At 45.4% G+C, this 15,678-nt stretch overlaps 1 protein-coding gene across 2 annotated transcripts in view; it reads left to right on the top strand.

The window, feature by feature from the left end:
- The window catches only part of ppfibp2b (PPFIA binding protein 2b), a 290,466-nt gene that overhangs the window by 255,507 nt on the left and 19,281 nt on the right, over nt 1-15,678 (top strand). The window lies entirely within an intron of this gene.

The following is a 15,678-nucleotide window of genomic DNA, read 5'->3' as shown; positions in this document are numbered from 1 at the left end:
GGAACTCCCGGTCATTTTGATTCCGATGTGCCTGCTTCCATCTTGGAGGTAAACAAAAAAAATCGCCTTGGGAGCACAGGTCTGCCGAATCGTCCCATTGACGGGGATCCACCAAGGCTGATGGTGAAATGATGGGCAAGTGAACGGACTGGAAATCGCGGGGAACACCCGACACGGGATCCTGATGTGCCTGCCCAGAGGGGGCAATGCCTGTAAATATGGGACCTCTGCCACAGAGACAGAGAAAATGTTAACATCTCCTCATTGGGTGCCACCTGTAGTGTTGTAGTTTAATCTACTCTTCCCATCATGTGTGTTCTCTTAATCCAAGATATTTGTCAGTTTTCTCAACTTGGCATTCAAATTAAACTTTTCTATCGAATCTCGTTAGTTGAGTTTCAACAGAAGACAAGCCGGCGGGGAAAACGATTGAACCTTCGGAGCGAGGGATACCTCTGTCTCCGTGCTCCTGGTGGCAGGTGGGATTTAACTGGCTGGTAAAGGAGTCGATGTGTAACTTGTACCCCGATTGCAGGATTCTAGCTTTCCCGCTGCCTTGTTGCCCTGCGGCAGCTGATGCCAATTTAGCGGTCCCGCTGCAGGTGTGATCAAATTTTACATCAGGTAAACCACACAGGATGCTCTAAGGCCCCCCAGCCCCTGGTCCAAATTGCCACCGTACACTCCTGTCATGCACAGTTCCATTTTGGGAGCGCAAATTCATAAATTCTCCCCCGATATTTTTTTAATGTAGACTTGTGTTCCTGATGCATGTTTTTTTCTTTTAAATAAATATTTAACCTGAAGTGTAAGTGAGGTATATTGAAAGCCGCTGCCTCATCACACCAGTCAGATGATCTAAACTTAGACAGGTTTCGCCTTAATTACAATGAAGGTTTCGGCCAAAGTGTTAGTTCCAAAGTTTTGCTGGAACGGCTACATTGTGGTACACATACATTATGTGACCCACAACCTGCACGGAGTCTATTAGCCTAAGACAGATCCACCAGTAAACCAGTAGGCAACATGAATGCCTTGGCTCGCTCAATTGTGGGATGTTGTACCAGCCTCGAGGGTTATTTTAGGGTCCATATAATGTTTTATCACTGCAATATGCAGGATGAAGTCAACACAATGATGGTCCTTTGGAGCTGTGGTTCTGTGCAGTTTAATGATACTCCCCGTGATGTTGCAGAGGGGACGTTGACTAAAGGGGTAGCAGATGGGAAATGGTTAATTTCCCAATGGTCTCACTTCGGCTCGGGTTGGTTTAGGAGTTGGGGATGGAAGAGAGTGAGACCACTGAAAATCAATCTGCAAAAACTTACTTCAGCTGCATATCGATAATTAAAGGTTAGGAAAAGATGAAGGCAAGCAGAACCCTACCTCGAGTGGCTCAGTATTTGGTTCCCCACCAGAGTCTGAATGCGCCTTGGAAAGTCTTGCCTCTGGAGTGACTTTTGTCCAGTTATTCCGTCTCTTTGGGATATGGATGGGGGGAGAGAAGGGATGAGAGGTTTAAAGTCAGTGGGGGGTCGATTTGCCCGCTCTACATCTCGCCCAATCTTCCCATCTATTGGCTTCAGCTTAATTGCCAGAGTGTTGCAGGTGTTGGGGGGATAAGTCTACCTCTCAAAGATTCCCGCCCCGGGAGAGGGTGATGTGTGGCAGTGGGAGATTAGAAGGTGATGAATATTGGGGTGGCAATTTGAACGAGGCAGGATGCAAACACAAAAGATAAAATGCCGATTAAATATTACTTTTCGTGAGGTTTAAATAAATCCACTGAACGAGCTCTTTAAACCATCTCCATCCAGGATGTTCAATCTGTGTGACTCTCACAATCCCAATGCAGCCCTGGAAGACCAGGTAATCCGGTCCCATGTGTGTTTATATTTCTCACCGGCTACCTCACCCTCGCCCTGATTGAATTTTGAGGGGATTGGAGGTTTGGGAAAGGGGCTGTGCTGAACGTTGTTGCTACATTGGTGGATAAATCATAAAATAGTATTGGAAAGTTGAGGTGTGGACAAATGAAGGAGAACGTGGATTTAATCTGGTTTATATGGCTTCTAGGCCCCATCACACACAGTTACCCCACAGTTTAATGTACAAGTCGACACTGATAACCCTGCACCCCCCACCACCAAGTTATTTTTTAAACACAATTTACCTTATTTCCCAAATTGACATTCTTAAATATTTAATACAAATTACACATCGGGTTTGGATCCTTTTTCAATACCATTGATAATAGTTTCTTAAAGAAGTTTTTTTTTAAACTCACGGTTGGGTAATCTCGGATTTTAAGGACGATATAAAATGTTTTAATTTTGTTTTTACAAAGTCACAAATAAAGAGATTTTTATTGGAAGGTTTTGCTCTGTTTCATTTTACCTTAAAGTGTGTGAGGGGTGATGGTGGGGGGAATGAGGGGAGGTGTTTAGAAATAGGAAGAGGTTTTCTGATGCCTTTAAGTGGAAGCTCAGTATTTACACGGAATAAAAGGTTGTGCTAATGAGGGGTGGGAGGGGGCTCGTGTGAAGCATAAACACCGGCACGGACCAGATGGGTAGAATGGCCTGTGTAATGTGTGCACCTGGGAGGATGCTCACAGGTTTGTATAATTGGTGTTTTTAGTGCCCTCGAAAAAAAAACAAGGGGGCACTTGTTTGAAAGTGCTTGGAGTGCCCCCCCCCCCCCTCCCCCACTTTAATCAGGGGGCACTTGTTTTATTGTTCACAACAAAATAGTTGTAGAGCTGTTACATTGTGAGTGGCTTAGCCAGTTATGTGATGTTCACAAGACTCAATAAAATCTCAGTCAGTTGGGTTTCAGGGGATCCACAATGAGGTATGCAGTTGTGAGCCAAGTGGATGAATTGGTAATGTGTCGTTTGTTAATAAACCAACTAGTTCTTAATAGCAGTGTGTTGCTCTAAATTCTTAAGTAAAGACGCCTTGAAGCGAATACATTACAGCCTGTTTCTGTGCTGTACATTCGGTGCGGTTCTACGTCATCTTTTAGAATGTTCCAACCGATGAGGGCTCTGGTCGTGGTCATCAACTCATTCGCTCATCACATCTCCGTCGTTTATAAAGAAAAAAAAGCAGCAATGTAAAGTCCTGGCGGTGAAATGTTTTCAGAGAATTTGGTGATCTTTGCCAGTTTGTAAAGTTTTTCTTTGCAGGTGTTAGAGATTGCGATCAGTGCTGTTCTCTCTTCAAACACTTGCACCAAATTCCCCCCTCCGCTATTTTAAAATTCTCATCCTTGTTTTCAAATCCCTCTGAGTGGCCGACTCCTGCTGCTATCTCTTATGTATCTAGACTTGACTATTCCAACGCACTCCATTCCCTAGCCATTGACTCCATCCCTCTCCCCAACTTCTGTCTGAGGCTGAACCAGACTGTTCACAACCTTGGTGTCATATGTGACCCTGAAATAAGCTTTCGACCACATATTCACTGCATAAGGCGATTTAGATAGGTTGAGTGAGTGGGCAAACACATGGCAGATGCAGTATAACGTGGATAAATGTGAAGTTATCCACTTTGGTAGGGAAAACATAAAGACAAATTATTATTTAACTGGTGATAGCTTGGGAAATGTCGATGTACACAGGGACCTGGGTGTCCTTGTACACCAGTTATTGAAAGCAAACATTCAGGTGCAGCAAGCAGTTATGAAGGTAAATGGTATGCTGGCCTTCATTGCAAGAGGATTTGAGTACAGGAGCAAGGATGTCATACTACAGTTATACAGGGCCTTGGTGAGACTGTGTGCAGTTTTGGTCTCCTTACTGAAAAAAGGATATACAGGTATTTGCCATAGCGAAGGTTCACCAAACTGATTCCTGGGATGGCAAGACTGTCGTATGAGGAGAGATTGGGTCGACTCGGCCTGTATTCACTAGAATTTAGAAGAATGAGAGGGGATCTCATTGAAACGTATAAAATTTTGACGGGGTTGGACAGACTGGATGTGGGAAGGAAGTTTCCCCTAGCTGGGAAGTCTAGATCAAGAGGTCACAGTCTCAGGGTACGGAGTAGGAAATTTAGGACTGCGATGAGGAGAAATTTCTTCACTCAGAGGGTGATGAACCTGTTGAATTCTCTACCATAGAAGGCTGAAGAGGCCAAGTCACTGAATATATTTAAGAAGAAGATAGATAGATTTCTAGACACAAAAGTCATAAGGAGTATGGGGAGAAAGTGGGAATATGATGTTGTGATAGAGGATCAGCCATGATCATATTGAATGGCGATGCAGGCTCGAAGGGTCGAATGGCCTACTACTGCTCCTATTTTCTATGTTTCTATCATAAAATCGCTCATCTCCGCCCTTGCCTCAACTCATCCGCTGCTGAAACCCTCATCCATGCCTTTGTTACCTCTAGACTTGACTATTCCAATGCACTCCTGGCTGGCCTCCCACATTCCACCCTACGTAAACTACAGGTGATCCAAAACTCGGCTGCCCATGTCCTAACTCGCACAAAGTCCCGCTCACCCATCACCACTTGTGCTCGATGACCTACACTGGCTTCCGGTTAAGCAATGGCTCGATTTCAAAATTCTCATCCTTGTTTTCAAATCTCTCCAAATGGCCTACTCCTGTTCCTATTTCTTATTAAATACGGACATTAACAGAGGTTAAAAGCTATGATAAAACAGCGCATAAAAGGGATTTAGCTCAAATGTGTTAAGTACTCCACACAACAACAACAAATTGTATTGATATAGCACCTGTAACGTAGTAAAATGTCCCGAGGCGCTTCACAGGAGCGTAATAAAACAAAATGTGACATCGAGCTACATAAGGAAGAAAGAAAGACTTGCATTTATATAGTACCTTTCACGATCACCGGACGTCTCAGCGCTTTACAGCCAATGAAGTACTTTTGGAGTGTAGTCACTGTTGTAATGTGGGAAATACGGCAGCCAATTTTGCACACAGCAAGCTCCCACAAACAGCAATGTGATAATGACCAGATCATCTTTTTTTTGTTATGTAGATTGAGGGATAAATATTGACCAGGACATTGGGGATAACTCCCCTCCTCTTCTTCGAAATAGTGCCATGGGATTTTTTACGTCGCCTGAGAGAGCAGACGGGGCCTCGGTTTAACATCTCATCCAAAAGACGGCACCTCTGACAGTGCAGCACTCCCTCAGTACTGCACTGGAGTGTCGGCCTAGATTTTTGTGCTTAGATCCCTGGAGTGGGACCTGAATCCACAACCTTCTGACTCAGACGAGAGTGCTACCCACTGAACCACAGCTGACACAATAAGGATAAATTGGGGCAGATGACCAAAAGCCAAAAGCTTGGTTGAAGAGGTAGTTTTAAGGAACATCTTAATACAGGAAAGAGAAGCGGAGAGGTTTAGGAAGGGAATTCTCGAGCTTAGGGTCTTGGCAGCTGAACGCACGTGGTCAATGGTGGAATAATTAAAATCAGGGATGCGCAAGAGGGCAGAATTAGAGGAGCGCGGAGATCTTGGAGGATTGTGGAGCTGGAGGAGATTACAGAGATAGGGAGGGGCGAGGCCATGGAGAGATTTGAAAACAAGAATGAGAATTTTAAAATTTAGGTTTGCTGAACTTTGAGCCAGTGTAGGTCAGCAAGCACCTGGGTGAACGTTGGGACACACTGCAAGTTAGGACACAGGAACAGGTTTTTCAGCACTCCATAGAACCATAGCGGTTTACAGTATAGATGGAGGCCATTTGGCCCTCATTGTATCTGTTGCCAGCTCTTTGCTAGTGCAATTCTAAATTAATCCCATCGCCGCACTCTCCTCGTAGCCATAGGGGGCTTAGAGGTGAGCTAATTGGTTTCACAGATTATGATCAGTAGTGAGAATCTGATTGAGAAAAATTGCCCCTGATAACAGTTATTCCCAAATCCCGGGGACATGATTTCAAACTTAGAGCAGTTTCTGTTAATTTTAAGGGAATATTTTGCAGGAGGAGAACACTGTAGTAAATGGTGTGGATGGGTTTAGAGACAATTCAGTGCTCCCTGGGGAGGGACATGATGAGACGGTGGGTAAGCGGGGTGCAGGAATTTAGTGCTAAGGAGGGTAGCTGGAGTTCAGGGATATGATGGGTAGATGGGGTTCAGGGATATGGAGGGTAGCTGGAGTTCAGGGATATGGTGGGTAGATGGGGTTGACAGATATGGTGAGTAGGTGGGTAGCTAGGGTTGAGTGATGGGGTGGGTCGGTGGTGTTGAGGGATAGGGTGGGTCGGTGGGGTTGAGGGATTGAGTGGGTAGGTGGGGTTGAGGGATTGGGTGAGTGGGTGGGGTTGAGGGATAGGGTGGGTGGGTGGGGTTGAGCGAGAAGGTGGTTAGATGGTGGCGTTCTGTCAAAAAGGTTCATCGCATCTCATGGCCTTTTTCTATTCCTAAAAGAAAATTCTTACAGAATTCACGTTTTCATCCACGTCCCTGCTTACCACGGTTAATTCTGTGAAGACGTTCGATGATAGGAACCTGGCTGTTAATCAGCTGCTACCGCTAAGATAGGAAAATTCTACTCGTGTCCAATTTCAAACCCTTTTCAGAAGGGTTCAAGTCTCATGATCAGGCAACCAAGTCCAGCTGAGCTTTTTAAAAAATTTGTTCACAGAATGTGGGTATCGCTGGCAAGGCCAGCATTTATTGCCCATCTCTAATTGCCCTTGAGAAGGTGGGGTGGTGAGCCGCCACCTTGAACCGCTGCAGTCCGTGTGGTCAAGGTGCTCTCACAGTGCTGTTAGGGAGGGAATTCCAGGATTTTGGCCCAGCACCGATGAAGGAACAGCCGATATCTTCCCTAGTCAGGATGGTGCATGACTTGGAGGGAAACGTGGAAGCACCTGCTGCCCTCATACCTCTTATTCCTTGTTTGTTCAGTTTGGTGTTTGTGGGCCGGAGGTTTGGGAAAGGGATTGTTCTTAGTGCAGTTGCCCCGTAGGACAATATATCCTGAATCAGCACCATACCTGTTGGTTATCAGTAACTTGCAAACCAGACAGTTTAGTGGATGTTACCATTGTCTTTGGGCCCCAGGATCCAGGCCACTGGAGACACAAATAGTTTGGATGCCATTGATTTTTTTTTTGGCTTTATCCCAAAAGTCGGAGCGTGGATCCAAAAGTGACGCCACTTTTTTCCTTTCACACAAGCCACGTTCCACAGCTGCCTCTCACCGGCTGCAGTGGGGCTCATTACCTTTTCAAATGGAACAAATAACCTCATGTACTTGGCAACAAATCTATTATTTTGAAGCTCTCTCTCTTTCTACAGTTTAGTCTGCCCGTTCTCCTGGCCAGAATCGCAACCACTGAGACCCAAATCAGAGTCGCTTTCAACAAACAAAAAGTACAAATAAATCTGGAATATTTGATAAAATAACCCCCAAAAAAATCTTCAATTTTCAGAAGCATCTTCAATTACAAGGCGTTATTGGATAGTATGTTGGCCTAATCATTTAAACGAATGACGATGTGTGGTGAGTGTAGAATACTCAGGACGAACAGGTGACTTGGACGTGTGGTTCGCAAAGTGCTCACCCATTGGGGGTTTTCCTCACCTCGTGTCTGGGTCTGTTCTAAACTCATTGATAGAGCCTGTGATTAGTCAACAATTATCATTGGATCGTGTGACTGCCAGAACAGTAGAAGCTGAACTAGATGGGCCTTATCTCTGCAACCTCTTCCGGTCCTACAACCCACCGAGATCTCTGCGTTCCTCCAACTCTGGCCTCTTTAAATAGGGAGCAGGAAGAGAGCGACCTGATGGTATATATACACACAAAGCGTTGAAGGTGGCAGCACAAGTTGAGAAGGCAGTTAAAAAAGCGTACGGGATCCTGGGCTTTACGGTGGAGGAGGATTTCCTGGAGTGCATAAGGGATGGTTTTCTAGACCAATATGTTGAGGAACCAACTAGGGGGGAGGCCATCTTAGACTGGGTGTTGTGTAATGAGAGAGGATTAATTAGCAATCTCATTGTGCGAGGCCCCTTGGGGAAGAGTGACCATAATATGGTGGAATTCTGCATTAGGATGAAGAATGAAACAGTTAATTCAGAGACCATGGTCCAGAACTTAAAGAAGGGTAACTTTGAAGGTATGAGGCGTGAATTGGCTAGGATAGATTGGCGAATGATACTTAAGGGGTTGACTGTGGATGGGCAATGGCAGACATTTAGAGACCGCATGGATGAATTACAACAATTGTACATCCCTGTCTGGCGTAAAAATAAAAAAGGGAAGGTGGCTCAACCGTGGCTATCAAGGGAAATCAGGGATAGTATTAAAGCCAAGGAAGTGGCATACAAATTGGCCAGAAATAGCAGCGAACCTGGGGATTGGGAGAAATTTAGAACTCAGCAGAGGAGGACAAAGGGTTTGATTAGGGCAGGGAAAATGGAGTACGAGAAGAAGCTTGCAGGGAACATTAAGGCGGATTGCAAAAGTTTCTATAGGTATGTAAAGAGAAAAAGGTTAGTAAAGACAAACGTAGGTCCCCTGCAGTCAGAACCAGGGGAAGTCATAACGGGGAACAAAGAAATGGCAGACCAATTGAACAAGTACTTTGGTTCGGTATTCACAAAGGAGGACACAAACAACCTTCCAGATATAAAAGGGGTCAGAGGGTCTAGTAAGGAGGAGGAACTGAGGGAAATCTTTATTAGTCGGGAAATTGTGTTGGGGAAATTGATGGGATTGAAGGCCGATAAATCCCCAGGGCCTGATGGACTGCATCCCAGAGTACTTAAGGAGGTGGCCTTGGAAATAGCGGGTGCATTGACAGTCATTTTCCAACATTCCATTGACTCTGGATCAGTTCCTATCGAGTGGAGGGTAGCCAATGTAACCCCACTTTTTAAAAAAGGAGGGAGAGAGAAAACAGGGAATTATAGACCTGTCAGCCTGACCTCAGTAGTGGGTAAAATGATGGAATCAATTATTAAGGATGTCATAGCAGCGCATTTGGAAAATGGTGACATGATAGGTCCAAGTCAGCATGGATTTGTGAAAAGAAATCATGCTTGACAAATCTTCTGGAATTTTTTGAGGATGTTTCCAGTAAAGTGGACAAAGGAGAACCATGATGTGGTATATTTGGACTTTCAGAAGGCTTTCGACAAGGTCCCACACAAGAGATTAATGTGCAAAGTTAAAGCACATGGGATTGGGGGTAGTGTGCTGACGTGGATTGAGAACTGGTCGTCAGACAGGAAGCAAAGAGTAGGAGTAAATGGGTACTTTTCAGAATGGCAGGCAGTGACTAGTGGGGTACCGCAAGGTTCTGTGCTGGGGCCCCAGCTGTTTACACTGTACATTAATGATTTAGACGAGGGGATTAAATGTAGTATCTCCAAATTTGCGGATGACACTAAGTTGGGTGGCAGTGTGAGCTGCGAGGAGGATGCTATGAGGCTGCAGAGTGACTTGGATAGGTTAGGTGAGTGGGCAAATGAATGGCAGATGAAGTATAATGTGGAAAAATGTGAGGTTATCCACTTTGGTGGTACAAACAGACTATTATCTGAATGGTGACAGATTAGGAAAAGGGAAGGTGGAACGAGACCTGGGTGTCATGGTACATCAGTCATTGAAGGTTGGCATGCAGGTACAGCAGGCGGTTAAGAAAGCAAATGGCATGTTGGCCTTCATAGCGAGGGGATTTGAGTACAGGGGCAGGGAGGTGTTGCTACAGCCGTACAGGGCCTTGGTGGAGTATTGTGTACAGTTTTGGTCTCTTAACTTGAGGAAGGACATTCTTGCTATTGAGGGAGTGTAGCGAAGATTCACCAGACTGATTCCCGGGATGGTGGGACTGACCTATCAAGAAAGACTGGATCAACTAGGCTTGTATTCACTGGAGTTCAGAAGAATGAGAGGGGACCTCATAGAAACGTTTAAAATTCTGACGGGTTTAGACAGGTTAGATGCAGGAAGAATGTTCCCAATGTTGGGGAAGTCCAGAACCAGGGGTCACAGTCTAAGGATAAGGGGTAAGCCATTTAGGACCGAGATGAGGAGAAACTTCTTCACCCAGAGAGTGGTGAACCTGTGGAATTCTCTACCACAGGAAGTAGTTGAGGCCAATTCACTAAATATATTCAAAAGGGAGTTAGATGAAGTCCTTACTACTCGGGGGATCAAGGGGTATGGCGAGAAAACAGGAAGCGGGTACTGAAGTTTCATGTTCAGCCATGAACTCATTGAATGGCGGTGCAGACTAGAAGGGCTGAATGGCCTGCTCCTGCACCTATTTTCTATGTTTCTATTAATAGAGGCACAGAGTACAAAAGCAGGAAGTTACGCTAAACCTTTATAAATCACTGGCTAAGCCTCAGCTGGAGTATTGTGCCAAATTCTGGGCACCACACTTTAGGAAGGATGTGAAGGCCTTGGAGAGGGTGCTGAGGAGATTTACCAGAATGGTTCCAGCGATGGGGGAACTTCAGTTACATGGAGAGACTGGAGAAGCTGGGATTGTTCTCCTTCGAGCAGAGAAGGTTAAGGGGAGATTATATAGAGATGTTCAAAATCATTAAGAGTCTTGATAGAGTAAATAAGGAGCCTTTTGTGCATCCCCACTGCCTTTATCCCTAAGCTCTGGAATTCATTCCCTGCATGTCAGCTGTGGCTCAGTGGGCAGCACCCTCACCTCTGATTTGGAAGATTTGTGGATTCAAATCCCACTCCAGGAAATTGAGCACATAAATCTAGGCTGTCACTCCAGTGCAGCGCTGAGGGAGCTCTGCACTGGCGGAGGTGCCACCTTTTGGACGAGATGTTAAACCGAGGCCCCGTCTGCGCTCTCAGATGGACGTAAAAGATCCCATGGCATTACCCTGTATTTCGAAGAAGAGCATGGGAGTTATCCCTGGTGTCCTGGCCAATATTTATCCCTCAATCAACATAACAAAAAAACACAATATCTGGACATTATCACATTGCTGTTTGTGGGAGCTTGCTGTGCTCAAATTGGCTGCCGCGTTTCTCACATTACAACAGTGACTACGCTCCAAAAGTACTTTATTGGTTGTAAAGCACTTTAAGACGTCCGGTGGTCGTGAAAAGCACTATAGAAATGCAAGTCTTTCTTTCTCAACCTCTCCATCTCTCCGCCTCTTTCCTCTTTCAAGACACTCATTAAAATCTACCTCGTTGACCAAGCTTTAAGTCATCTGCCCTAATATCTCTTCCTTTGGCTCAGTATCAATTTTTATCTGAATCTCCTGTACTCCTGTGAAGCGCCTTGGGACAATAAAGACAAGTTGTTGTTTATTTTGCAGTCAGCAAAGTTCACATATGAATGTACTGCATTCCTACGAGCTGATCTTCCGGCAAACGTTAGCTCGATAATTGTAAAGGAATGGCGTCTTGGGAAACCCAATACTGAACTGTCCGTCCAATGCAGAGCGGCACTCAACAGGCCAATAAGATTTTTGAACCATAGAGCCAAAAGTGTGAGATACAAGTCGGAGGAGGTGATGATCGTAGGCTCATAAAGCACAGAAGGAGGCTATTCAGCCCATCGTGCTTGTGCTGGCTCTGTGAAAGAGCGATCAAATTAGTCCCACTCCCCCGCCCTATAGCCCTGCAATTTTCTCCCCTTCAAGTATTTATCCAGTTCCCCTTTTGAAAGTTACTATTGAATCTGCTTCCATCACCCTTTCAGGCAGCGCGTTCCAGATCACAGCAACTCGCTGCGTAAATAAATTCCTCCACATTTACTCTCTGGCTTTATTGCCAATTACCTAAAATCTGTGTCCTCTGGTTACCGACCCTTCTGTCAGTGAAATCAGTTTCTCCTTATTTACTCTATCAAGCCTCTTAATGATTTTGAACACCTCTGTATAATCTCCCCTATATAATCTCCCCTTAACCTTCTCTGCTCTAAGGAGAACAATCCCAGCTTCTTCAGTCTCTCCACATAACTGAAGTCCCCCATCGCTGGAACCATTTTGGTAAATCTCCTCAGCACCCTCTCCAAGGTCTTCACATCCTTCCTAAAGTGTGGCGCTCAGAATTTGGCACAATACTCCAGCTGAGGCATGAGTCCAGGGATCGGAGAGGCCTATAAAAGGCCGCGAGAGGCAGCGGAAGTTCGTGGTCGCTGAGGCGTGAGTCCAGGGATCGGAGAGGCCGATAAAAGGCCGTGAGAGGCAGCGGGAGTTCGTGGTCGCTGAGGCGTGAGTCCAGGGATCGGAGAGGCCTATGAGAGGCAGCGGGAGTTCGTGGTCGCTGAGGCGTGAGTCCAGGGATCAGAGAGGCCTATAAAAGGCCGCGAGAGGCAGCGGGAGTTTGTGGTCGCTGAGGCGTGAGTCCAGGGATCGGAGAGGCCTATAAAAGGCGGAGCTTGTGCAGCTACAGGGAGAAGGCAAAAAAGAAGTAGAAAGAAATAGGAAGGTGACGTCACAGCCAAGGGGGTAAGTGATTGGCTGGTGATTGGTGAGTAGTTTTTCTTCTTTCTCTTCTATAACAGTGAGTAAACTTTAGCATTGTTGTTGCCAATTTAAGTGTATCTAAGGGTTAAGTCATGGCAGGAGAGCTCGGTCACGTGATATGCTCCTCCTGTAACATGTGGGAACTCAGGGACACTTCTGGTGTCCCTGACGACTACGTGTGCGGGAGGTGTATCCGCCTCCAGCTCCTGACGGACCGCGTTGCGGAATTGGAGCTGAAGGTGGATTGACTCTGGAGCATCCACGATGCTGAGAATAACGTGAGCTGCACGTGTAGCGAGTTGGTCTTAGCGCAGGTGAAGGGTCCACAGCCAGTTAGGGAACTGATCAGGGGAGGGCAGCAGCAGCCAAGTTTATGGCACCGTGGCTGGCTCTGCTGCACAGGAGGGCAGGAAAAAGAGTGGGAAAGCGATAGTGATAGGGGATTCGATTGTAAGGGGAATAGATAGGCGTTTCTGCGGCCGCAACCGAGACTCCAGGATGGTATGTTGCCTCCCTGGTGCAAGGGTCAAGGATGTCTCGGAGCGGGTGCAGGACATTCTGAAAAGGGAGGGTGAACAGACAGTTGTCATGGTGCACATTGGTACCAACGATATAGGTAAAAAAAGGGATGAGGTCCTACGAGACGAATTTAAGGAGATAGGAGCCAAATTAAAACGTAGGACCTCAAAAGTAATAATCTCGGGATTGCTACCAGTGCCACATGCTCGTCAGAGTAGGAATTGCAGGATAGCTCAGATGAATACGTGGCTTGAGCAGTGGTGCAGTAGGGAGGGATTCAAATTACTGGGGCATTGGAACCAGTTCTGGGGGAGGTGGGACCAGTACAAACCGGACGGTCTGCACCTGGGCAGGACCAGAACCAATGTCCTCGGGGGAGTGTTTGTTAGTGCTGTTGGGGAGGAGTTAAACTAATATGGCAGGGGGATGGGAACCAATGCAGGGAGACAGAGGGAAACAAAAAGGAGACAAAAACAAAAGACAGAAAGGAGATGAGTAAAAGTGGAGGCAGAGAAACCCAAGGCAAAAAACAAAAAGGGCCACTGAATATAAAGGGGCTGCAGGAGGGGTCAAAACTAAAAATCATGGTTTAAAAACTAGGATTAAAACACTCTACCTAAACGCAAGCAGCATTCGAAATAAAGTAAATGAGTTGACGGCACAAATCATTACAAATGGGTATGATTTGCTGGCCATTACAGAAACATGGTTGCAGGGTGGCCAAGACTGGGAATTAAATATACAGGGGTATCTGACGATTCGGAAAGATAGACAAGAAGGGAAAGGAGGTGGGGTAGCTCTGTTAATAAAGGATGATATCAGGGCAGTTGTGAGAGACGATATTGGCTCTAATGAACAAAATGTTGAATCATTGTGGGTGGAGATTAGAGATAGTAAGGGGAAAAAGTCACTGGTGGGCGTAGTTTATAGGCCCCCAAATAATAACTTCACGGTGGGGCGGGCAATAATCAAGGGAATAATGGAGGCATGTGAAAAAGGAACGGCAGTAGTCATGGGGAATTTTAACCTGCATATCGATTGGTCAAATCAAATCGCACGATGTAGCCTGGAGGAGGAATTCATAGAATGCATACGGGATTGTTTCTTAGAACAGTATGTTACAGAACCTACAAGGGAGCAAGCTATCTTAGATCTAGTCCTGTGTAATGAGACAGGAAAAATAAACGATCTCCTAGTAAAAGATCCTCTCAGAATGAGTGATCACAGTATGGTTGAATTTGTAATACAGATTGAGGGTGAGGAAGTTGTGTCAGAAACGAGCGTACTATGCTTAAACAAAGGGGACTACAGTGGGATGAGGGCAGAGTTGGCTAAAGTAGACTGGAAACACAGACTAAACGGTCGCACAATTGAGGAACAGTGGAGGATTTTTAAGGAGGTCTTTCATAGTGCTCAACTAAAATATATTCCAGTGAAAAAGAAGGGCGGTAAGAGAAGGGATAACCAGCCATGGATAACCAAGGAAATAAAGGAGAGTATCAAATTAAAGACCAATGCGAATAAGGTGGCCAAGGTTAGTGGGAAACTAGAAGATTGGGAAAATTTTAAACAACAGCAAAGAATGACTACAAAAGCAATAAAGAAAGGAAAGATAGATTACAAAGATAAACTTGCGCAAAACATAAAAACAGTTAGTAAAAGCTTTTACAGGTATATAAAACGGAAAAGAGTGACTAAAGTAAATGTTGGTCCCTTAGAAGATGAGAAGGGGGATTTAATAATGGGAAATGTGGAAATGGTTGAGACTTTAAACAATTATTTTGCTTCGGTCTTCACAGTGGAAGACACAAAAACCATGCCAAAAATTGCTGGTCACAGGAATGTGGGAAGGGAGGACCTTGAGACAATCACTATCACTAGGGGGGTAGTGCTGGACAGGCTAATGGGATTCAAGGTAGACAAGTCCCCTGAACCTGATGGAATGCATCCCAGGGTATTAAAAGAGATGGCGGAAGTTATAGCAGATGCATTCGTTATAATCTACCAAAATTCTCTGGACTCTGGGGAGGTACCAGCGAATTGGAAAGCAGCTAATGTAACACCTCTGTTTAAAAAAGGGGGCAGACAAAAGGCAGGTAACTATAGGCCGGTTAGTTTAACATCTGTAGTGGGGAAAATGTTTGAAACTATCATTAAGGAAGAAATAGCGGGACATCTAGATAGGAATAGTGCAATCAAGCAGACGCAGCATGGATTCATTGAAGGCGAAATCATGTTTAACTAATTTACTGGAATTCTTTGAGGGTATAATGAGCATGGTGGATAGAGGTATACCGATGGATGTGGTGTATTTAGATTTCCAAAAGGCATTCGGTAAGGTACCACACAAAAGGTTACTGCAGATGATAGAGGTACGCGGAGTCAGAGGAAATGTATTAGCATGGATAGAGAATTGGCTGGCGAACAGAAAGCAGAGAGTCGCGATAAATGGGTCCTTTTTGGGTTGGAAATCGATGGTTAGTGGTGTGCCACAGGGATCGGTGCTGGGACCACAACTGTTTACAATATACATAGATGACCTGGAAGAGGGGACAGAGTGTAGTGTAACAAAATTTGCAGATGACACAAAGATTAGTGGGAAAGCGGGTTGTGTAGAGGACACAGAGAGGCTGCAAAGTGATTTGGATAGGTTAAGTGAATGGGCTAAGGTTTGGCAGATGGAATACAATGTCGGAAAGT

The sequence above is a fragment of the Pristiophorus japonicus genome, chromosome 14, assembly GCF_044704955.1.
Source record: "Pristiophorus japonicus isolate sPriJap1 chromosome 14, sPriJap1.hap1, whole genome shotgun sequence".
Classification (NCBI taxonomy): Eukaryota; Metazoa; Chordata; class Chondrichthyes; family Pristiophoridae; genus Pristiophorus; species Pristiophorus japonicus.
This window is presented reverse-complemented; position numbering and strand designations above follow the sequence as displayed.